This window comes from Psittacula echo, assembly GCF_963264785.1.
Source record: "Psittacula echo genome assembly, chromosome: 1".
NCBI classification, from domain to species: Eukaryota; Metazoa; Chordata; class Aves; order Psittaciformes; family Psittacidae; genus Psittacula; species Psittacula echo.
This window is the reverse complement of record NC_137735.1, coordinates 9,737,138-9,762,944: the sequence shown is the minus strand read 5'-3', so window position 1 is coordinate 9,762,944 and position 25,807 is coordinate 9,737,138. Positions and strand designations below refer to the sequence as shown.

At 42.6% G+C, this 25,807-nt stretch overlaps 1 protein-coding gene across 6 annotated transcripts in view; it reads right to left on the bottom strand.

The window, feature by feature from the left end:
* Window positions 1-25,807, bottom strand: part of FAM193A (family with sequence similarity 193 member A) — a 127,974-nt gene that overhangs the window by 21,737 nt on the left and 80,430 nt on the right. For 4 of the 6 annotated variants that reach the window (XR_013957123.1, XR_013957124.1, XR_013957125.1 and 1 more), the window contains exons 22-24: window positions 24,750-24,881; window positions 24,054-24,245; window positions 20,054-20,550 (exon numbers count right to left, since the gene is read on the bottom strand). The gene's annotated coding sequence lies outside the window, so the exon portion shown is untranslated. The other 2 variants (XR_013957127.1, XR_013957128.1) reach the window with 2 other exon arrangements.

Genomic DNA, 25,807 nt, shown 5'->3' with positions numbered 1-25,807 from the left:
CTTTTGTACGATCAACGATGTATCTGCACATATCATTGACATTTAAAGTGTCTTCATGCTTCTACTTTCCCCACAAAACCAAAACTACTTCAAACCATGAAAACCAATGACAAAATTCCTCAGTTTCTGCAAAACCACTGCACTTTCCATTCCTTAAGTCTTGAGTTTGGGAAGACTTTTGAAATCCAATTCCTCACATGCAGTACAGGTCAAGCTGCTGGGATCAGCTTCCTATTTTCTTCTGAGCTCCTGTTCTTATAATCAAAACAAGAAAGTGATTGGATTTGCTTTTGTAATCCTGGGAATTATTGGTATTCTGAAGCATGGTTTAGGTGTTTTCCTTCAGAATCAGAAAAGGAACCAAAACAGTTTTAGGAAAGATTTTCCTTTCCATTTCTGAGAGCTGTGTCATTTGGGAGGGGAAGAGAGGAATGGAGGAAAACAAGTATGGAACTTGGAGAGGACCAATGACTATAACTTATAACAAGATAAAGCCACCTCCTCTCCTCTAGCAGGTCAGCTTTTGTAAAAATCACAAATACATGTTTTAACTGATGTGTATTGGCACGTCCTTCCACAGAAAGACTGAGCGAGTGCTTATAGGCAGCATCTTTTGAGAGTCATTCAGGAAACATGGAAACATTACGTCCTTTGCCATTTCAAGGTCAGTTTTAAGTTCCCTGAACATGGCAGGGCAGGGATCAGGTGCCAGGACAAAGTCAAAAAAAGAGCTGTGAATTAGAAAGAGAAACCAAAGGCACTGTGGTAACTTATAAATCTATTTCTCATCACCCCTGTACAGCTTGGGTCATCTTCTAATAAATATGAGATGCAGAAAACATACAAAATATACAGAAAGTGAACCAGATAGATACAGAAAGGCTTCTCATAATGAAATAATATAAGCTCAAACTTCTGAAGTAGGAAGAGAGATGACTTATGTCTGAGGCTTATAAAATCATGAATAAATAATGTGGTGAATGGAGCATAGTACTTGCTGGTTTTCATAATGCAAGTATTCAGTATCAAGTGGAAAAAAAACCAAACCCCAAACCAAAAAGTTATTGCTTTAAAAAAAAAAAGTATCAGATTCAGGAACTTGCTGTCATGAGATGTTTTGGATGGCAAAAGGATAAATGGTTTCAAAGATGATCAGATGAACTAAAGGAAGAAAGGTCTCTCAGCTTTTAAGCAAGCGTGGATGCGGCATCTGGCTCAGGAAGTCCCTAAATCACTAGCTGAGATGAAAGCCAGCAGGGAAACCTCAGGGAAGTTAAGATTAGAAAAAGAGCAAATACCCAGTCATCACTACATTACTGGCCTCTGTCAGAGGCTGATCCTAGGCTATCAAGGACTGCAGTTTTCATATTCTTGTACTAACATGTAGAGAAAAGGAGCAAAGCTCTGTAACTCTTCTTGTTTCTGGGAGATTCCTACAGAAAGTCCATCTTGGTCAGAGGGTTTGTATAATAGATTTTAGTCCTGTTCATCTAGCTGTCTCTGAATATCTGGAAAACTGACATATGATAGATAACAAATCAGATGAGTAGACGATGCAATTCATTTTAGTGACTGTAAATTACCTGCTGGTACACATGTAACACCAGTACAGCAGAACTACTTGAAGGACATACTGAAATTACTAGGCGTCAGGTATTGTGTAATGCTCTTCAGGATCCAGATACCTCTTTACCCAACTTATTTCCTTAAAACATACCAAAAAGGGCAAGTCCAGGGAGAAATCCAACTGAAAGGACAGACATCCCTATGGTATAAAGCAAGCAGACATAGTGTCTAACCATTTATCTATCTTGCCTCTTTCCCTTAAAATCCCTCCAAGAATTCTATTATTTATCAAAAGCAAAAACCAAACCAAACCAAAAAGCCAACCAAAATCTAAACCATCACCAGTTAGATTTTCTTTATTTGCAGGCCACCTTCAGCTAGTCTGTTCAGCAGAACAAACAACATTTTGCTTAGTGTTTGCCACCCAGTAGGAACACTCAGTAAGTGTTTTCTGGTAATATCAGCACAAAGCAAGGAATCAAAAACCTCTCATTTCCTATTGCTGCTTTTAAAAGGGACCTTTCTGAGGAATCCATTTTAATGGCCTTACTATAAATGCATCATTTGATGAAGGCACTTGGAAATACACATCTTGATACCATTAACAAAAGACAGGAGAGCTCTTAAAGGTATCTGTGGCATGACATATCCCTCTTCACCCACTCAACAGATCTGTCTCTGAATGGACTAGAGGAACCTAAACTTGAAATCTTTACTCTCTTCCCCCACATCCTCCACCCCCAGGATTTTTTCTTTGAATGCCCACTGAATAACCTGGAGGAAGGCACACGTATTGTGGTTTCCCATCTCCGCAGCAAAGTGAAATTCCCTTTGGTTAACCACCTGCTAGCTGTGTAATACGGCATTTGCTTCACAGTTACCTTTAACCAGAAGGCACACAGACACCATGGCTGTGTTAGGTTGACAAAACTCCACCGCTGGAGCTTTTTACTTTTGAAAATCCAGGGATTTTGCATCTATTTGCTTGACAAAAGGTGTCACTTCCCGCAGTTCTTTGAACATGCTCCCTCTCACCCCCCCTCCCCCCAGTTTTACCCGGGTACTTTTGATCGTGACCACATAGGAGGACAGAATGTTCACTTCCTTCTCCGGCTCACTGAAATTCCCTGATTTCACCACTCACAGCACTTGCTGCAGCCCCCCAGGACACGGCACAGGAAGGAGAGAAGCTCGCTTCTTAAAGCCAGGACAACACAGCTGCCTGGGAAAGCATAACAGACACTTCACTTTAATTTATCCAACCAAGTTTTGCAAGCAGCCACGACCGGGGCAAGTGCATACACACAGCAATGCACAGATCTACCATGAAACCTGGGGTGACAGCTAGAAAAGCATTTACTGCCACAGCTACAAACTGTTGCTAGTCCACTGTGCTTTCAAACTTCCCATGCCACAAAAACATGCTGCAATAGGAAACACTCACCATGTCTAGCTAAACTTTTATTTGACATGGGGTTTTAAAACCATGATGGGAATGAAACAGCAGCATTACACAGAATCACATAATCCCAAGGGTTGGAAGGGACCTCAAAAGATCATCTAGTCCAACCCCCCTGCAAGAGCAGGGTAACCTAGAGTACATCACACAGGAACTTGTCCAGCCAGGCCTTGAATATCTCCAACATAGGAGACTCCACAATCCCCCTGGGCAGCCTGTTCCAGTGCTCTGGCACTCTCACAGTGAAGAAGTTTTTCCTGATGTTCACATGGAACCTCTTACGCTCCAGTTTACACCCATTGCCCCTTGTCCTATCACTGGACATCATTGAAAAAAGCCTAGCTCCATCGTCCTGACACTCATCCTTTACATATTTGTAAACATTGATGAGGTCACCCCTCAGTCTCCTCTTCTCCAAGCTAAAGAGACCCAGCTCCCTCAGCCTTTCCTCATAAGGGAGATGCTCCACTCCCTTAATCATCTTTGTGGCTCTGCGCTGGACTCTCTCCAGCAGGTCCCTGTCCTTCTTGAGCTGAGGGGCCCAGAACTGGACACAATATTCCAGATGCGGTCTCACCAGGGCAGAGTAGAGGGGGAGGAGAACCTCTCTTGACCTACTGACCACACCCTTTCTAATGCACCCCAGGATGCCATTGGCCTTCTTGGCCACAAGGGCACAGTGCTGGCTCATGGTCATCCTCCTATCCACCAGGACTCCCAGGTCCCTTTCCCCTTCACTACTTTCCAGCAGGTCAACCCCCAACCTGTACTGGTACATGGGGTTGTTCCTCCCCAGATGCAAGACTCTACACTTGCCCTTGTTGAATTTCATCAAGTTTCTCCCCACCCAACTCTCCAGCCTGTCCAGGTCTTGCTGAATGGCAATACAGCCTTCTGGTGTGTCAGCCACTCCTCCCAGTTTAGTGTCATCAGTGAACTTGCTGAGGGTACACTCAGTTCCCTCATCCAGGTCGTTGATGAAAATATTAAACAGCACTGGTTCCAGCACCGACCCCTGAGGGACTCCACTAGTCACAGACCTCCAGCTAGATTCTGCCCCATTGACCACAACCCTCTGCCTTCTTCCTTTCAACCAGTTCTTGATCCACCTCACTACCTGATCATCAAGCTCACACTTCCTTAGCTTATCTATGAGGATGGTGTGAGACAATATCAAATGCCTTACTGAAATCAAGAAAAACTACATCTACCGCTCTACCATCATCCATCCACCTAGTTACTTCCTCATAGAAGGCTATAAGGTTGGTCAAACATGACTTCCCCTTGGTAAAACCATGTTGGCTACTCTTAATGACCCCCTCATCCTTGATATGTCTAGAGATGGTGTCAAGAATAAGTTGTTCCACCACCTTTCCAGGGATGGAGGTAAGGCTGACCGGTCTATAATTACCCGGGTCATCCTTCTTGCCCTTCTTATAGACTGGCATGACATTTGCCATCCTCCAATCCTCAGGCACCTCTCCTGTTTCCCACGACTTACCAAAGATGATGGAGAGTGGCCTAGCAATGACCTCCGCCAGCTCCCTCAGCACCTGCAGGTGTATTCCATCCAGATGCATCGATTTATAGATGCCCAGATTGCTTAACTGATCCCTAACCCAATCCTCACCTACCAAAGCAAACTCCTCCTTTATCCTGACTCCTTCTGGGGCTATAGGAATCTGGGGCCTCCGGGGAGAGTCTGCAGGAGTAAAGACAGAGGCAAAGAAGGCATTCAGCACCTCTGCCTTCTTTATATCCTCGGTTTCCAGGGCACCCTCCTCGTTCAGCAGTGGGCCTATATTGCCTCTTGTGTTAGTTTTATCTGCTATGTATTTGAAGAAGCCCTTTCTATTGTCCTTAACCTGACTTGCAAGATTAAGTTCCAAGGAGGCCTTAGCTGTCCTAATTGCCTCCCTACATCCTCTAACAACTGTCCTATATTCCTCCCAAGTGGCCAGCCCCTTCTTCCATAATCCATAGATTCTCTTTTTCCACATGAGTTTGCCCAGCAGTTCCTTGTTTAACCATGCTGGTCTCCTGGCTCCCTTACTTGATTTCCTACCCATTGGGACGCTCTGATCCTGAGCTTGGAAGAAGTGGTCCTTGAATGCTGACCAACTATCTTGAGCCCCTTTATCACCTAGTACCCCTTCCCATGAGACCTCCCTTAGCAATTGATTGAAGAGGCCAAAGTTGGCCCTTCGGATATCCAGAATTGCGGCCTTGCTAGGTACAAGGCCACACAGGATTCCTCCCACACAGGATCCTAAACTCCACCATCTCATGGTCACTGCAGCCAAGGCTGCATTAGTCCCATTAGTCACTGCAATATCATAATGCCTTTATGTTAAAGAGGGACATATTTTATACTTGTGATAAATAGGTTAAAAGTCCTCCTAGAAGTGGAGGACTTAAAGTAATTTAAAATTTGGTGACCTATCTCAGTATTGACCTGGTGAAACTGTGAAACTACTACTAACATCAGGAACTGAAATCCTAAAATTAGGGCTGAGGAAAACTACTTTTTTCCCCTTCCCCCTCATTTAACCAACTTTATACATATCTGCGTAGTGCATCAGAAGAGCAGGAGTGAGTCTTGAGGTGTCCGCCTTAAAGCAACCTATCAGCCACATGAACCTCATGCAGAAACGTCACCTGCTTGTGTTACCACCCTGCTACCTACTACTGGGCAGCTCTGCTCATGTCTGCTCAGAGCAATCAGGAGCAAAATGACAGCAGCACTACTGGGAGCAGCAAACAGAGTCATACACAGCTCTTTCCAACTCTAACTATTCTATGATTCTATGATTCTTTGCTCCTGGAATATAAAGTCCATCTCTAGAAGTGCTCCAGAGAGCATCTCTAAACACATCAGGCAATGTGATGTTGCAGGCCCAACATCATTCATTCATTTTCATTCAGAGAGCTAACTAAACCCTTTCCTCTCCCAGCCTCCTCTGACCATACAGGAACAGGAGAGCATTGCTCACTTTTCCTGGATAGGAACATAGAAACATCACTCAAATCCACTCCTGAGATAGGAGTGCTGATGTCCAAAATAAAATCCCTGCGCATTACAGGCTGTTACAAAACCATCAGCATCCAACTAACCCCAAAGGGCTGGCGTCACTCTGCATAACTAAGAGGACCCAGAAGCAATGTGGAAATTCCATCCTTAAGTCATCAACTGCGACATCCTCTGGCAGTTTTCATCACTGGCATTTCATGTCAAAAGAAGTTAAAGAAATCTTTCATCTCATAGTGTGGCGTCTTTTATAGCTGGTACTTGCAGTGTTACGTGTGCAGGTTTTTTCTGGTTCAATGTGCAGCCAGAGAGCCAAGGGCTTTCTTCTTTTTTCAAACAGGTTTTAAAATTCTTCTGGGTTTTCCCCCTGTCTCCCCATCCAGTGACTGAATTATGTACCTGTGGTCAGAGCTGCCGTGTGCCATACGTTATCTCTCAGTCACGCAGCCAGTCTGCCATATCACATGGCCACATGGGTCGTGTCACCCCTCCTGAACAGGTTTCTGGTGCTGCTTATCCCCGTTCTGTGACCAGGAGACTGCTTGTCCAAAAATGCAGGACTACACACAGCAGAGGTATGAATTGTTGAATGGGCTTCAGGTGTTACCATGAACAGCTTCATGGTATGAGCCACAAACCAAGAAAAAGCTTCAGATCATCTTTCCGAGATCATCTTCAGATTGATTTCTGAGCCCCAGCAACAGAAGTGTGAAGGCTTCAGTGCTGAAGTTTTGCATGGAGAAAAGACAGAGCACAGTTGTTACGTTCAGTACATCAAATAACCCTTGCCCCACACGAGTCTCTTCCATCTCCTGCCTCAGGATGCTCTTTATACTTTTAAATTGTTTCCTTTTTGCTGTTATGAGCTGCTAGTCCAAGACAGAGGGACATGGTAACAACCATCAACCCTGCAAAAATTCAAGGGGATGGATGCGGGAGATAAAAATAGGAAAGGTAATGTGTTATCTCTTCTTAAATGCATCATAGCACTTATGCTTCTTTACCCCCTAAGTGTTAAATCCAACTGGTTTTGGTCTTTTTCCTTGCAAACAGAAGAGAGGACATGACTTTGGAGCTTTTGGAAGATGCTGACTGACAACTGTGGTGGAGACCACAGAGCAAGTGTGACACATGCATGACCTGCAGCGACTGTGAAACAAGGAAGAGGGGAGGCAGCAGTCACTGTGTGTAGAAAAGGTCCATCTCCAAACCTGCCCCAGCCCTCAAGATGTGAGGGCTGGGAAGGGTTCTCCAAGTCAGCAAGGTCTACTCATGGGCTCACCACTTATTACTGCTCTGTACTGCCCTGTGAAGGCAAAGTAAATAACCACTTCATCTGGGATTCTGCCTGCGACAAGCACCAGAAGGGCATGGGTAGGAAAGGCAGCTGTGCCATAACCATGCATCTTCTTTCCCATCTCCTGGAACAAGAGTTAAAAAGATGTGCTTCAAGGAAGGTCTGGACAAACACAGAGAAGGTACTAGAGAAGATACTGGAGAAGAGGAAAAAACCCAAGCCCTTATTGCAAATATGATTTACTCAGCATGCTACAAGTGCAGTATAGAGATAAGAAAGGTATTATTTATTACAGGAAATAAATACTAATTTTAAAAGGTAAAAAAAAAGGTGAAAGGTAAAAAAAGTAGTTCTTATGTGGTCAGCCAACAACAGAAGCAGAATTTGGCCTTTCACTAACTTGTTACAAAACTTGAGAATAAAGGAGAGGTGAATTAGTCCAGACAATGAGCTGTGAAAGTTGGATAAATGGGAGGAAAGTCGGAAAATTAAGATCAACTTGAGAATTCTGAGAAGCCCAAATTAAACAAAAGTAACAGCACAGGAAGAGAGCTTCCAATGGATGAGCTGGAGAGTCATGCAAACCCACACTTATTTTATCTAAAATGCCTTACTGTTTATCAGAAAAAGTTACGCTATTGTTCTGTGAGGATGTCGTAAGTTCTGTGTGAATATTCCTGGATGTGAGAGAGAAACAGGAACACCTTCAGGTGTTCATTAACTCCTGGACAAATCAGGGTCAAGATTTTCAACATAAACTCCAAGTTCCAATTCTGACTTGGTGCTAACTTCCTAAGTTACCTCTTTGGGGTTTTGTTCAAATGATTCCTTGCACCATGAAATGGAGCTAATAAGTGACTACTATCCTTTAACAGCTTGGAAAAGTGATTGCTAAGGCTCAGGGAAAATACAGGATTTTGTTTCTCCAGATCTCACGGAGAGTCATCATTTAACAGCAGTGATACACATCTCAAAAAGTAGGATTTAAACCTAAAGAGTTCAATCAAATATGGAACTCACCATTATTGAGAAGGAGATTTTCAGTGATCTTTTGTTTGTGCTTAGTACATTACTAGCCAATACAACAGCAAGCCAATATAACAACATTACCTAAAATGAGACACAGCATCTTAAAAGAACGCCTGAAAGTAGCATTACCTTTTAGCAGGAAAAAGCCACCCAAAAATAAAGGCTTGTGGAGGACAAAGATGAACAGAGAACACAACACTGCAAAAATAGGACATCACTAGTGTAAGTGAAGGAGTCCCTGATTCTGTACTAATGCTAAGTGAGCTTATAACTTTGTTAAAAAGAAGAGCCATCAGGCACAGGAAAGGATCATGATGGTAGGCAACAAATGGCAATTTCAAAACAGTTCCAGACAGGCCTGAATTTTCATCCACTCTATTAAAAATCCAGCATGACCTCGATGTGTGACCTGTCCAGCAGACACACCAACCTGATAAAACTCCCGCTGTTCTGAAATTCACTCTGATGAGGGCATAAGTGGTGTTCCTCCTCCTTGCTCCAGCAAAAAACCCCACTCCAAAACCCCGAGAGGAATTGGTATGCACCTAATGAGAGCTGGCCCTTTTGAGGCAGAGACAGTGGAACATCTTGGGATTTCCTACCCAGTGTGTGCATTCCTATTGCAAAGCAGTGAAATGCTTAGGGCTGTGAAATTGCTACCTCTGTGATCTTTCAGACAGTTTTGGGGAGGGGGTATATATGCTAATTCTGTTGCTGTGGTTTGCTTAAAGATAGTTTCCTGTGAGGCTGGGCCTCACAGGAAAAAAGGACTGACAAGCAAGACAGACGCAAGCTTAGACTCTCCAGGAAACCACAAAATAACCCCTCTGAAGGCTGCAGAAAGTGCAATTTCTGTGCTTCTATCATCTTTTAAGGAGATGAGAATGGAGGTGGAAGGGCTAGAGAAGAAAGCTGAGCGTGAAACCAGAGCTGAACACATGCTCAATGTAGGCATGAAGGAAGAACTACTGGGGAATGCCAAACTCTACTAAAGTCAACAGGAATTTCATCAGCAGCTTCATGGAGCTGGGGCTGCACACACAAATGAAAATCCTTCTAGACAGGAACAAGGACAGACACCCACTGTCAGCATGGAGCCATACACGGGAATGCCCCTGTTGAGATGAGCAAGCTACACATGAATGGTGCGCTGGAATTACCAAGCTGGCTAGAGCTATTGCAAGGTTAACTCACCACAACCAGACTGTGGTTGAGGGATGCTGGTATTTTAAGCACGTCTTCTGCATAGCAGGGAAGACAAATGAGGTGTGGAAATTGTTAGTGGGATACCATTTGTGCATCATTAGCTGTACTAGCCTTCACCACAAAGGTCTGGAAACCTCATGGTCAAGAGCAGAGGTTAGCCTCAAGGCTGCCTGTCCCAGAGGTGCTCTGTGTTTTGGTTCAAAAGCTGTAATTGAGAAACACATGGCTTGCAGAAATGCCGCAAGAGTATGGTTCACCTGCATCATTTGGTTTTGACACTTAAAACCCAGCAACATTTCAAAAAGACATCAGCTAGAAGAAGGGAAGCATTTTTATCAGATTAATGATTTTTAAATGACAATGAACTGATCTTCCCCTCCACCATGCCTCATATTCATTTTCTAGCACTGAAAAACACAGAATGCTGTATTCATTAGGCTGAATTCCAGCTTTACATTACACTTGCACTGCTGGCAAACACAGACACCTAACAAGCTTCAAATTATGCTTGCTCTAAGAACCAGGGCAGCAGAATCAAACACAAAAGAAAGACCTTCACCTGATCAAGGCAGAACAGTACTTTGCAGGAAATCATGAGAAAGCTTTTCTCCATACTATCAGACTCCATACTATAAAGGTAGCAAGGTAAAGTTTGCTTTAAAAAAAAAATCTTTTGCTCCAAGTGAAATAAAACTAAGGGGGAAAAGGAGGAAAAGTGCCCTTTCATGACAGGAAACCCTTTCTTAGGAAGAACAATTAGCCCAGACTAACACACATAGACGCCATTAGCTTGATGCATGAGCAACTTCTGTGCTTCACTACTGTTACAAAGTTTAGTCCATATTTAATGGGTCTTTGGTTTGAGTACAAAAAGGATCCCATGGATGAGAATGGGATGCTCCATGTTCTAACAGTGATGTACTGTATTGCTTTCAGTGAGTCATTTAACTTGGCAGTTTACCCTCCTGTTGACCTTACAGATGTCATGCATGCCCTCAGCATGAATGTGTATATGAAAAGTGCAAAATAATCTTATCAGAGTGCCTTTTTGTTTTCAGGTACTTGTTTACTATCATGAACTACAGTGAAAAGTTATTAGGACTGCAAGTAAATGCACACTTGAAGTTAAGAAACGGCTCTCTCCAGCAAAACATCAGTTCAGCTCCTTTGCATACATGCTATGGTTATATATGTGTAACTGTATGATCACCAGGAGACTCTTGCTTCACTGGACCTAGCTGGAGACACGAGTACACCAGCATTCTTTATATGGAGGCATGCTGCAAAGAAATAAGAAACCTTAAGAAAAATCCTTCTTCCTTTGCTGGTACACCTTCCTTTTATTCTCAAGAAGAGGAGCTCTGTATCTGCTTCTGCTGAGCCGAATCAAGGCTGAAGCTTGCGTATATTGTGCCTGCAGCAGAGAGGCCGTCTGGATTTGGGCTGCCTCTTTATTCCTCCAGCCTCCCACTGTGGCTCAGGTCTACTTTCCATGGCACAGATAATGCCCTCTGGCAGCTGTGTTTCCTTCCCCCAAAGTGGGGTCATAAGACAGGACAATGTAGAAGTCCCAGAGATGTAAGGCCCTTCCTTTGTGTGGTCTCTGCAGAGACGATGTGCCAGGAGTGGAGACATGCATCTGATGCACTGGGACTCAGAGAGCACAGGGTAGCTGGGAGGGTGAAGCTGGCTTGACAGTGAAGAGGGATGAAGCTTAACAGCGAGTGTAGAAGGGTATGTGTGCACATGAAACTGGACACAGCCAGAGCTTACTTTGTCAGACCTTGGCATTTAAAGTTACTTTTGACCAAGTATTCTGTTACTGAAATATGGTCACCATTAACATAGATAATGACTTGTCAGATTATGTTTTAAGGAGCCTACAAGTGGGAAGAAGCCAGAAGATGGATAAAACAGATGGAAAAGCATTCATCAAAGAAAAGGAAACAATTGTTTGCACATAAAATCTCAGTGCCCATACTGAACATGAGACAAGCAGACAGGGGCAGAGCAGTCATTATACAACAGATCAGAAAATGAAGTTACCCAAACACTACTCTGGTAATCTTTAACAACAGAAACAAGAGAAACTCATTAGCATGCTTTTATGAAAACATGCATGCCCTCAGATAAGTGATAAGCTAAGGAAGTTACAGTAAGATATACTTGTACTGTCAAAGCATGTACTTCTCCTTGAAAAGGATTCTGCTAATAACAGGCTGTTTCCATCTTCACATCTGCCCAGTGACAGGCTGCATGCAAGGAAATGGCACTCCATCCCAAGGTTTTACAGCTGCCATCAGTCTCTGGTCTACTTTATTGCAATGTTTTCACCACAAACAAGCCCTGCAAGACACTTTCCTGGCGACAGACAGGTAAAGGATAGCTTAAAACTGAGCAACCTGGTCACAGCAGCTGTATAGTGCAGGGAACAAAGCACAGCTAGAGGTGTGACAAAGTAGACACTGTGCTATAGAAGCACAGAGTTCAAAATATGCTATGGAACATGGAGACATCTCTTGATTTTTGATCAGCCTAAGAGAAATCTATCTGACAGTGGATGAAACTTTTTTTGGGGGGGACGGATGGACAAACTCCTCAATGACTGGCTAATTTCTCTTTTGAAGGAATCTCTCAAACTATGTACAGCAGAACCTCCTCAAAGGGAAAGGCGAAAGAGAAGTTACTAAGATACTACAGCCATTGAGCACATCGTAATTTCCACAGCTATGGAGAAGTGCTGAGGGGAAGCGTGCACTGAGCTCCCAGCAATTGTTGTAGGGCAGTTCCTCTTCAGATAGTCAGGGCACAGTTTAGGAGCTACCACAGCCTGGGTGGAATTCACCTGAAGAACCCTGGACGTGAAAAAAAATGACTTCTAATCATCAATAGCTGCACACATCTGAGTAGAGATGAGGATGTGGGAGGAAGGAACTGCAGTCTTCCAGCTTCTAAAAAGAGGAAGTACAGGACCAACAGCAGCTGATTCTGCTCCCTTACACTGGAGAGAGGAAGAAAAAGGTTTTCTCCATCTTCCTTATTGAGGACTCATTCTCAAATCCACTGTTGGATGGCCGAAGTCCACCACATGGAAAACACTGAAGAAAAGCAAAATCTGCTTGAAGAAAGGTGAACAGAAGTTATCACAGAGACAGAATACCTATGTGTTTGTACAAGTGCATTAAATAGGTGATAGAATGCATTAAAGTAAATCATCTGGGATCTAGCGTATTTGCAAACTGTCTTAAAGAGTGAACAATCCCTAAGAGGCAGACAAGTATCTTTCTACATGTACACAAACCCACCCTGTGTCATAGAAGTTGCCTATAGAAAGAGCCAGATTAGAAATGCCTGTATGTGTGTGCTCACTCCCTCTGCCTTAGACAGGGGTTATGAAAGGTCTTTTCCCAGGATATAGCTGTACTCTGAACAGCAGCCCTGATATCTCATGTACAGCTGGAGCAGGGCCTTTGCTTCACAAAAAGATTAAACACTGTGACACCAGAACCAGTTGCATGAAAAAGGACAATTAAGGAACAAATAGTAGCCAGCGTCCCTAATCTTTTCACAAGACTCTCCCCTTTCCCTTCTCAGCGTGTATCACGCAGGGCATCTCTGAAGGGCCTGCACACAACCAGTTGCTGCTAACCAAGAAATTGGAAGTCCATGTGTAGATGCAAGCCTATGATGTCTCTAGGAGCAGAGATGTGGTGGGACAGTTTACATAATTGTGGTGCTCTGAGGGATGGATGATGGCTCTTCAGGAATTAAAAAAGTAAGAGAAAACAGAGAATTTGGAGTTGTGCTTCATGCAAAGAAATGATCTGAGTCTGCAGAGCTCTGCAAAGCAATAGGTGACAGACTGGTCAAAAGCTTAAGGGTCAGGATGAGAGAGGAGGCCAATGAGCGTAATTGTGTGGTTGGTATCTGCTACAGGCCACCAAACCCAAGAAAAAGTGGATGAAATCAGCCATATCACCTGGGAGAAGCCTTTTGATAGCAGGCCCTGTGTCTCCCTGGGGGTTTTCACCACCCCAGCATCTGCTGGGAGTGCAACAAGCAAGGGGGCAAGCAAATCAGAAGAACAATCATGGACCACAACTGTTGAAAAAGGTGACAAGTCAATTAGGAGAGGCACTGCTCAATCTGCCACTTGTTAATCAACTAGTTAAAGCGGTTAAATGCTCATCACTACCTTGGCAGCAGCCATTGTAGGATGGTGATATAAGGTTCCTGGAAGAAGTGAGGTAAGCAGGTAGCACAATAGAGATCTTGAACTTTGGAAGAGTAGATCTTGCCTTGTTCAGGGAACTGGTAGGCAGGACGTCACTGGAGGCTGAGGCAAAGGAGTGTAGGAAGGCCAGCTGACTCCCAAGAACAACCACTCAAAGTAGAACAGCCTGTTCTAATGTGCAGGAAGTCAAGCAAGCACGGCAGGAGGCCAGCTCTGCCCAAGGGGGAACTCCAGACTGTGCTCAAACACTAAAAGGAAGCACACAGGAGGTGGAAGTGGGGACAGGCTACTTAGAAGGAATATGGAGACAATGCCTGAGCACATGGAAGGACAGGAAAGTAAAAGCTTGGCTGGAGTGAGAACATGGAAGGGGAGCAGAAGGCAAGAAGGAATATTTCAGTAGCACGGAAAATGTTGGTCCATGGACAAAAGGCACAATAAAAGGCCATGGTATAAAACAACTACTTGGCTGGGAAGGTTTGCTGTCAGACCTCCCTGAAGGTATTGGTAGAGTCTGCAAGTGAAGCATGACCCAGAGTAGAGAAAGAGTGGATTAGTGGCCAATTTGGCAAATTAGATATCACGAAAGGCAGAAGATGGCTGGACTAGACGACCTACAAATGTTCCTATTAACCTTAGTCATGACTATAGATTCCCAGGGATCACTATAAATTCTTTTGCTATATAAAGAAAAATCAAGGTAGAAGTGTCAGTCTGTCATCGTAACCACAGCTGTGCCAAAGCTAGACAGCTAGAAGACATAACAATGCATATAAGAAATGGCCACGTAAAGTTCACTAACAGTTCTTACCTGTATACATGACACCATCAGATACTGACACCACTAGAGTTATGCTTTCAGACACCAGTTCCTCAGGTGAGAACAAGATGAGGCCAAACACAGTGCTGCCCTCTAAGCCATATCAGAAAAGCTGTTAACATCATCACTTCCCCCTGTTACCAAGGGACTGATATTATCAATTTGGTGGCTGGATATTTAATCCTATAATACTCTAATACTAAAAAGCCTCCAAAGTCCTTAGAGCAAGCACATCTATTGCTTCAGCAGTAAACTCAATTAGGGTGGAGAAGGCAGTAACTTCATGTGGAAGACACTCCATCCTACTGTTTCTGTTTGCCAACTTCTCCAAGTGTACCCGAGCTCCTTTTAAGTCCGGTCTGTAGGATGCAATTGCTGATGTATTAAGAAACTTTTCCCAGAGCTCATCAGTATCCTACTGCATTGTCAAGTGGCATTATCTTGATGTAATGGCAAAGCAACCATTAGAACAAAATAGGGAAAAAAGTCCCTACAGAGCCACTGTCCAGAACTATTTGGATCACAGTCATAACCAATTTGAAGGAGCTAGGCTAGAAATACAGACAGGTATATTAGCCCTGTGAAGAGAAAAAGACAGACAAATATTAGGAAAATGAGTAGTCCTGGTGCTACAGCAGGAGGGAGCTGAGCTATAACAGCTCGTACCTTCAGACACTGTAAGCTTTTAATTTCAAGCCTTTTTCAGACCCTTCTTAGAGGCTGAAACCTTCTCAGCTGAGTATATACACTTGTGGACGCTCTCTTTAATGAACTGAAAGTGTCAGCTTCCCACTGATGTGTCAGATGGACTTTTTCTCAAGCAGTGGAAACAGTTGTCTAGGCAGCACTTGCGTGGGGCTGCAGACACCTCTGAGCTGCTAAAGTAGCTTTTATAACAAGATTGAAACTATGAGGAGAAGCCATTCATTCTTTACCTCTGAATCAGGAAGTCCACTCATTCAAGCAATCATCAGCTCGTGTAGCAAAACACATAACATTCACACCATCCCCACCACTCCTCCTCCAAACATTAACTCACAAAAAAGTCACCCAGAGGCTTCCTCAAGCCCACCAGGAAAATCAGCAGGGGCTTTTTGAATATGTAGCTTATGGTAGTCTAAGGTCAACAGCTAATTTCAGCCAGGGAAAGCCCATTGCCATTTATTTATAATTTCCTTAATGTAACTTAAACAGAGTGAGTTAAAAAGGGAAAGGCCTGAGACAACTGTGATACAGCCAAACGAAACAAGACTCCTCATCAACAAAACCAGCCTGAGACAGTATTAACAAACATATCACACCACATGCTAGGTTTAATATGCTATTCACCACTAACAAACACCTTCACTGCAATTCTTACACCATTAATGTCACATACTGGAAGAACCTGCTGCAAGAATATGATCTCTTACCTCTAAAGGCTGATGTAAACCAGATGCTTCGCATTTCATGGTTTAACATTCAACATTTCAAATACATTACATGAATGCAAATTGTTATGAAGAGCTTCTTACTGCAGTACCTAGAAACGGGAGATGTGGATCCTTTACTCATCTCACTGCCTCTATCCTTCAGTTCCTCAGGAACTGAGGTAATACAGAGCTTACTAGACGAAGCATCAAATGGTTTGAAACAGTGAAGGTACTACAAAGGTCCTAGCAGCAGCCCAAGATACATGGAAAATAGTCCTTCCTCCTCTACCATTATCATAGGTGTGGGTGGGAACCATGTAAGGAGAAAGAAGCGGGAAAAGATGGGGGGTTTCAAACAAAGGGAGGGAACATGCTTAAAGAAAACGGGAAATTTGGAATGGCAATGCTGCTTCAAATTCTTGATATGCATGGGTTAATCCCCATTCTTTCCCCAGAACTTGCTTAGAAGCCATGAGATTGCTTTTACCAATACAGACAGAAAGCTGAGAGACATGAAAGATGAGCCTAAAGGCTAGAAAGTAAACGAACAATAAATAAAATGCTGATTTATTACAACCAATAAATCAATGGACAGATTGCCCACAGGTTGCACTTTCTATCCTAAAAAGGTTTTCAAGGCCAAACTGTATAAAGACCCAAGTAACCCAATCTGATCTCAAAGCTGACTCTGCTTAAGGCAGGAGATTGGACTGGAGACTTTCACAAGCCCCTTCTGACCTGGATTATCCTACCCTGCATTCCCGTTCCGCAGTCTTCCTGAGTTCAACCTCTGTCTAAAGAGGCTCTCAAGCTCTTCAATCTTGGCAATACAGGCATGTTCATTGGAAAACTTCAGAACTGAAATTCCCTTTGGAGGCTTTCCAGCCTTACAATATTAAAGTAAGGAAGTCAGTATCCCTCTCACCCAACAAAAAGGAGCCATCAACTCCATGATCACCTATTACCAGGTAGTGCAGCCGCTTTGACAGCACACCAAAGAGCAGGGTGCAGCACAGGGAGGGTGCTAGCGAGCATCCAAAAGGATGCCCAGGCTGCAATGTGTATGTTCACTACCCTGCCAGATTTTGGTGATCACTAGAAACCACAATCAGGGTGAAAAATAAGAGCCCACACTTTGTCTGCAACTGGGCAGGTGTATGAGGCAGGGTAGCAGGGAGATGGCATCTTGCAACAGGCATGATCCGAATCCGTCTCCCTGAAGTGTCGAACCAGATTGAGGCATACAGAATTGAGTCAAGTTCAAAGTTTGAAAGAGAAGCCAAAACACCTGCAAAATGCCCATTTCCTGATTATCTGTGGCCAGCCCTCCACTGGGTGCAGACTTTGCCCTAGTGCCACCTCGTGTCTCCCAAAAGCACTGTCAGCAGGGGCAGGATGCTGCACCTGCAGGAATCCTCTCTAGCGCACACCACCAGCTTTCTGTGTCTGTGCTAAACATTCAATTTCTTAATCAACATAGGGAGAACTGCAGTGAAGATTCCAGCCAAACTCATAAAATGAATCTCTCATCTGTTTCTCTCATCTTTTCCTGGCTAGCAACACCCCGGGCCAACTGCCTTAAGGAATCAGATACGATTTCTAGCACTTTATTTGATGCCGTGTTGGTTGTCCCATTTATTTTGGAAGGAACAGCATCAGACTGCATTTGCAGCTTTATGGTTACCTGAAAATTCATCACTGTCTTTCCTCCTGGAGAGTACAGCTGCTAAGTTCTCAAAGAACTCACCTGTCTTTTAAGCTATGCCATAGCCTTAAGCTGCGCACACATGGGGTAACAAGGACAAATAACTGGAAATTATTACGAATTTAGATAAAATTTAAGACATTCCTGATGCTGATCTCTAAGCATGAAAAAGCATCTAGTGTTGGCAGTGGAAAACAGCAGGGGAAGATGACAGTCAACATGAAAAGGAAGCTCGCTTGGCCATGAAGCACAAGAACTTCTGGACTGGCCACACCACTCTCACTATGGCCAAAGTACTTCCTCTCCTGGGAAACTTCAACAAGGGGCTGCCAAAACAGCACTTTAAAAGGGAGAAGTATTTCAGCAACTCATCCTAGAGAAGAGGCAGGACATAACCTCCACAATCCCAAAGGATAGGATCCACACAAACTATTCTGGTGTTTCTGAACAGTGAAATTCAGATAGACTGTTTTGAAACCCAAGTTTCTGATGTAACCAAGCTTCTGCCTTGGTTATGCAGACAAAAGGCAAATCAAATTGTACCTAAGTGAATTTGGGATTGGACTAGATGATCTTCAAAGGTCCCGTCCAACACTAGGGATTCTGTGAACATTGTGAAGGCACTTTTAACCTTTCAGGTTAACATTTAGGTCTCATCACTGCTTAAAAAGTTACAGCTTTGGCAATCCTGGCAAACCCACTTTGGACAAAACACAGCAACCGATACACATTTTAATCTTCTGCACAGATTATGGAAGCTCTTAAGTGATCTACAAGCATCGCAGACTCCTTACAGAAATCCAGCATCCAGTATCCTGTCTCGCTGGTTAAAGGGAAGATTATCTTCTCACTTTAAGACCAAGACATTGGAAAACATTTTCTTTTTAAATCGTGTCAAATTTCATTGTGAATTCTTAATAAAAACCTTTAAAAGGCAACTTTTCATTCCACTGGAATAAACCTAGCCCATCAGACCACCATGCTCAAACACACTTGGCCAAGCTCTTTTGCTTGGTCTTCTTCCCTTGCTTTTGCACAGCAGCAGATGCTTTCAACTCCCTCTATGCTTCTTGGCAGGAAACAGCAGATTTAGTATCTGAAATAGATGAACCCATTCTGAGCTGATCACTGGAAATTAGCTAACTCCCATGCAAATGAGTACATATGCTGTGAGACAAGGATCCTCACTCAATGCAAAACTTGCTGCTGCTCATGAAAGCTCTCAGTTCCTTTCTGTTAGTACAAGTAAGGTGAACAAAAGTCATGTGCTTTCCTGGAAATTCTTTTGAGTTGGTAGAAACCACTGCCACAGTAGACAATCACTGATGGAGATCACATCTATACCATAGCTGAACTACATGAGGTCCTGTATCTTTACAGTTTCTTAAGCATTAAACATGTAAGCCAGCTGATTTACTTCCTCATAGATAGGATGGTGATACTGCGCTAGGTAGCCAGTCCAGGCAATACTGATCTCATCATGTAAACTACACCATTAATTAGTATTTAATATTCCCATCACCTAATTGTTGCTGCTAAACTTTTGTATGACACCTTTCAGATGAAAATTAACTCCTTATGCCTGTTCCATGTTCTGAAGACCAAGATCTCTTCATGGGTATGAAAGAAGTATTTAATAACAACGACGTTATCTTTCAGAAGTACAAAAGTGATACTTGGTTTTTAAGGTCACTTCACAGCTCCTATTCCCACAGGGAAATATGGTGACAAGTGATGGAAAACAGCAACCAGATTAACCTGATTCCCTGACTGATACGGTAAAACAAAAGACAAAGGTACTAAAGCCAGGAGCAAGAGGTGAAACTGACCCATAGAAAACTGAGCATTTAGTCTGGATTGCAATCTGGCCACAGCTGTGGGGTGCACTTCCTGATTTATGAGAAGTTACCAAAACAGATTACAACAGACTAGGAAATCCACAGCTCCTATCCATCCCAGCAACAGCCTGCTCCACAGGACATGCTGTTACTGCGCCAGGAATGAATGAGCTAACAAAGAAACACCAGACCCCTCCCTCTTTCTCTCATCCAATGCTGTTCAGAGAACAGCTAGGAGTTTTACTTCATTCTGACCCCCACCAAACTTGTTGCAGAACAGTCTGACTACAGGACAGGGCACTCCGTCTGTTTTTGGCCATGCAGGGTAAGAACCACTACAGTGTGGTGGCGGCATTTCAGGCCTTCATGAGGTAACAGTTTAACTGAACAAACTAAAATCCATAGTATTAATTCCTAAGTTTTGCTGTCCAAAACCCTCATAAGCACATTAGCACTTACCCAACCCAATCGCTCCACAGGTATTTCCAGGGGAACTCAGCCACAAGGCCTGTAGGAGCAAGAAGGATCGATGAGATGGTCTGGGAGGTGGTGGGAGTAAACAGATGAGCAAGAGAACATTCAGTGCAAAAATTATCATGAAGCAAAGAGCAAATGCTTCACAGTGCTGCTCCTCTTTCTTTATCCAGGAACAGTTCTTTCATAAATCCTCATGACACAAGACAGACTTGAAATTTAGCCACACACTTGGGCCTCTGAATAACTGGGTTCAGTTTCCAACTCCATTTCAGATTTGCACTGTAGCTGGGGCAAAACTGCTTCATCTCTGTGCTGATGCTTCTCTGTAAGGTGAAGTCATAGTTGCCTCAGCCTCATTTATTCCAGTTGTACACCAGCGTGGGAAACCAGTGTCTGCTTGAAGGCATCTTTACCACAGTTCACACATTCATGAATAATCCTCCTAAGGAAAGGCCAATTCCCAGTGCACAGGGCAAAAGCTATTTAAGAAAGTAAATGAATTAAATCAGAAAAATCAGAACCAAAACAAAAGTAACACATTTCTAAAGAATTGTAGGACAGAAAAACTTGCATTAAAGATTTACAACAATCTTTTTACATGCTTTACAAATCAAGTTAAAATGCAAAAAAGAATTGCTAAGCACCTTATTTTTCTCTTCATTTACCCACAGGTACCTAATTTTGTTATCATGCAAGATACAATGAGTGAAGTTCGGTAGAGCACAGCACTTGCTCAGCACAGCCATGAAATCACAACCAGAAAAAAATAGTAAAAAGGAAGTAGGATTTTCAGAAGTAGCCTCTGTGCAAAGTTTAATCCTTACACATCTAAAATAACATTACCTTTAAGACCAATACCATATTAAACCATTACATGTTAAAACAGAGCATCCTTATTTATACACATAACTGAAGCAATTAACATGTTTTTCATATTTATGCTGCATTATCTCCTGCAAAATAACACACATAATGCATTCCATGCTGTACCCCCTCAATTTGGCTTTGCTGTTTTTTATTTCTCCCAGTCATTTCAAAACTCTATCACTTCCACAATTTCTCAACCAGCTGCGCAGTTTCTTCACTGAGCTAACTTTTGTTTGGGTGATTTTGTATTACAGCAACACTCAAGATTGCTTAAGTTGCCAACAGCTAAAGACTACATAGTGTCAATTGATTTCAAAGCCCAATCAAGAGTATAAATTATAGTCCCCCAGTTTCAGTACATAAGCAGTTTTGGTTGGGGTTTTTATTTTGTATTTTTAGTTGTTGTTTCTTTTGGTTTGGTTTTGTTTTACAAAGAAACTGGGCAATGAGCAAAATTAGCCAGCCAGCCTGAAGACTCTGATCTACAACTGTATTTGGGTTTTTAATACATGCTCCTCCCACAACATCATACTATGTCACACTGATATACTGCTGGTATGAAAGAAGGGAACTGGCAGCGGGTCACGCCAGAGCTTATCTGTCCCTACACCACACCATTTAAAGGATTCCAACCCCAGGACAGACACCTTTGTATGGGTAATGACTTCAACATTTTAAGACTTCTCTTCCATGTTTAGTCTACTTGCATGCATCACAGATTATCATGTCCGAGTTCAAGGCATTGCCAAAATCTATGTCTCCGCCAGTGCCTAATTCATTCAAGTCCCTGACCCCTACGCCTAGTATGTCCAAGGCATGTAGAGATGACGCTCCTATTGCACAAATGTAGATTAGCATCCAAAACAGGCATCTGCATAAAGAGAAAAGTAATCAGGCTTTTGCCTTACAACTCTGTTCTTACTCACTCAGTTTATCCTCACTGACATTATGCCAGCTCCTCCTAAAATCACACTTGAAGACCACAGGCAGTCCCAACTATTATTACTGTTATTTTTTTCTTTAATAAAAAAGAACAGTCAATACACAATTTCATGCCTCTTGACTCAAGATACAGAAAGAATGGGATTTTCTGCCAGACAGCCTTCAGAAAGTTTCTCCACCTGGTGAAATACATGAAGTATGACCAATGTAAATGACACAAAGGCTCAGAGGCAGCTGGAGAGAATGAACGACAAAATTTCACCATAAACCACAAAACAGCTTAGGCAAGTGATACGCACCACAAGTTATATTACTGAAAAGGTTCATGAATTCTTTAAATTGACTATTCAGACATGCAGTCTTAGTCTAGGAATGAAAGAGACATTATCTTTTAAAGCTTGTAAGGTAGATTGATGGCACAGAAAGGCGTAAGTAGAAGACCCTTATAAGATAAATGGTAGCAAACAGCATTTTCATTCTTTTCAAATAGAAAAGTTTATTTGTTAACTAGAAGACATAGACTTTATCAGCAGATTGTTATAGAAAGTAAGAGTACACTCAATTAAGAAATCTAAGAGGTGACCTTGCAAGAAAGGATAAAGGCAACAGTATTGTTGCTATGTTAGAGACTAGTGTAATAGGGCACTCTCTCTTCCCCTCCCACTCTCAAGGAAACCAATCACATCTTTCACAGCCAGCAAGAGTGCACGGCTGTGGTTCTGCTTCCAGGCGTGAGAATTCACTCACTACAGCAAACTGCTCATACCGTAAATACAGCATATGTAAGTGAAGATAATGACGTAGTATTGTTTAGAACTTGCCTTTCCCTGTTAAGATTGTTCCCAAGAGGCCCTCTCTTAAGAACTGGCTAGTTCTAATTTGCCCTCAACTTAATAGAAAACAAATTAACCAAAAAAACCCCCATGTCCTGGTTTCAGCTGGGATAGATTTTCTTCCTAGCAGCTGGTGCAGTGCTGTGTATTGGCTTTAGTCTGAGAACAGTGCTGATAACACACCGATGTTTTAGTTGTTGCTGAGTAGCACCTACCCCAATGAAGGACTTTACAGTCTCCCATGCTCTGCCAGTGAGGAGGGGCACAAGCTGGAAGGAAGCAGACAGGACACCTGACCCAAACTAGCCAAAGGGGTATTCCATATCACAGCACATCATACCCAAATATATAAACTGGGGGGAGTCACAAAGAAGGGACCGATCACTGCTCAGGCAGGGCTGGGTATCGGTCAGCAGGTGGTGAGCAATTGTATTGTGTATCACTGCTGCTGGTTGTCATTGCTATTTATTATTTTTAATATATTTTTGTTATTTTCCTTTTTATTATTATTATTTTACCTTAGTTATTAAACTCCCCGTCCCACTGCTGGGGGAGTGAGCGAGTGGTACTGTTGCCAGCCAGGGTTACACCACAATCACCTGGAAACCTCAACTTAACTGCCCTTAGCAATACTGGAGACTCCATTTAATGGTCAAACAACAGATGGACAAAAACTTGTACAAGGTCTTGAAGACACAGTACATGAGACAAGGTATACACATTCAAGTATCTGACTTCAAGTGACTCAATTCTTGCTTTTGCTCCCTTTTGGAAGAAGAAGACTTCGTTGATTATATATTTCCAGTAAATATGGAACCACCTTCCCATGAGCTGATGTGGGTAAATAGCTTGCAGCATGAAGTCTGTTGAAGCAACAGCAGGCAGCACTAGTCATCTGGTCTGATGAGTTCAGCATTCCAGCTTTTCTACTCCAGCACCCTGGATTCAAATCTTGTATCTCAGCCACAAGCAAAGCAATCTTAGACAACAGCTTGCTGCTTGCGTGCAACCTCCCCCAACCAGCACAAACTATTGTACTAACTTGATTTAACAGCCTGTTTCAAAGAAACCAGAATGGGAAAACAAGTCTAGACATCTTTCCCTCAGAAAAGTCAGACTTGCGTCAGCTGATCAAGTGACACACTTCATATGGAACACACGCTACTTTATGCAATATAAGTGACATAATTTGTGAGTACATCAGTATAGATTTTTATATATTCTTCCACATAATACTAGGTGCTGCTTCTTCTTTACAGATATGACATCTGCCCACTGCCTTCTCTCTTCATAAATGGCAAGCTGGGCTGAAGTATTATTTGTAGCACAAAAAAAATTACCTTCTCAGATGTTCCTTGTCAGTTAACAAATCTGAAATTGTCAGGTGATGGGTATTACAGTATTGTCAAAGAGATGCTGGTTTTACTTTTCTGTTCAGCTTCCAGAAAAACTGGTGAAGAAAATGGAGGTTAAGAGTTGATATGAGATTCCCAATGTGTATCACTGAAGGTTGGTTGTCTTTTGGGTGGTATCTAGAAAAGAAAAAAACCATCCAGAAGATCCCTCTTGACAAATTGCATCCATGCAGATCTTTGCATTGCTGTATTTCTGCAACACAGACATTCTGGAAGGAAAATTTAGGTTAAGCAAACATCCAAACTATGCACAGTCTGCTCTTCTGGTAACTTTGCCTGAAGAGCTGCTGCTGACACAGTAAACCCACGTACTTCTGATTAACAATACCTGCTGAAACAGCAATGTCAAAGGCTACGGACTTGTGACTGAAGTGTGAAAACATGCGTCAAGCCATCTTAAAACAAGACATTCAAACTAGTAGGTTTAAAAAAAACCCAACCAAACACACACTGAGAAAAACCTATCAGAGAAGACACAATCAATATACACCTTCTCCCCTTTTAAGTCTTCTACAGAGATACAAATTGGACACCACCCACTTTACAATCCCATTTTTACCTATCATCTTTATAAGCAAACCAGTAAAACCCAGAAGTAGTTACAGGAAAACACAGGTTTACCTGATATGTCTTTCAACAGTTTTATGTAGATTCAGAGTGCACCAAAAGGTAGTTTCTTCCATGTCTCTAAGTACTGAGCTGGGAGAGGCCCAACTATACAGCTAAAAGCATCAGCAAAGTAAACACACAGACCTGTGAAGAACAGAAATGAGGCCCAAAGGTTTGGTATTGTTATTTTTTTGTGCAGTGGGGAAAACAGAAGAGCAGAGAAAGACATCCTCCTTTCAAACACTTATATCAGCTGCCTGTAGTAGCAGTACAAAATACAACATTTTAATGTTTGTGTAACATCTTCAGTTAATGACGAATGGGATAACACAAGACACACAAATTGTTGGCAATTAAAAAGCCATTTAAAATTTGGAAAACTGGAAATTTTTTTGAAAGTTCTTTCTGACGGAAAGGAGCAGGAAGGGAGACATCCGGAATCAAAGCTTCTGTGACTTCACTTCAGAGAACTCCCCTATCAAAGGTTTCAGTCTTCAGACTTCCCAAAGGTTTAAATACAGAGAAAGAGCCAAAGACAAGGACACTACACACCTGATCTTGTTCAGATGGATGTTACAACATAGCAGACTTGTTTGTTTTTAGAATAGCTTCTACAATTACAAGTCACACACCTTCATTTGTACTGTGAGACATGTGAAACTGTATTAGTGTAAATATTTACTCTAGTAACCATTAATTTCTCCATCGTGATACAACAGGTTCCACACTAACGGCGAACTAACCTTTCCCTGAAACAGAAAGAAACTTTGCACAGCCTTTTTGAGCAGCGAGCACACCAAACACCTAAGCACTCAACAGTCACTGTATGAATTAATTTTTAACATATCATCTTCTCAGGCTGTGGCGAGATTTGTGTTACCGGCATGCTGAACCTCAGCTACACAGTTTTAAGTGCCAATAATGCCACACCACAAAAAGTGTGCTGAAGACTTTTAACTCTCACTTACATTCCCTCAGTAAGCAGCAGTAGTGAATGCCAAGCAGAGATGAGACTTCTCTGCGTAAGGCCTGCCTTAGAGCACCCAATATCAACACTGTTCAAGATACAA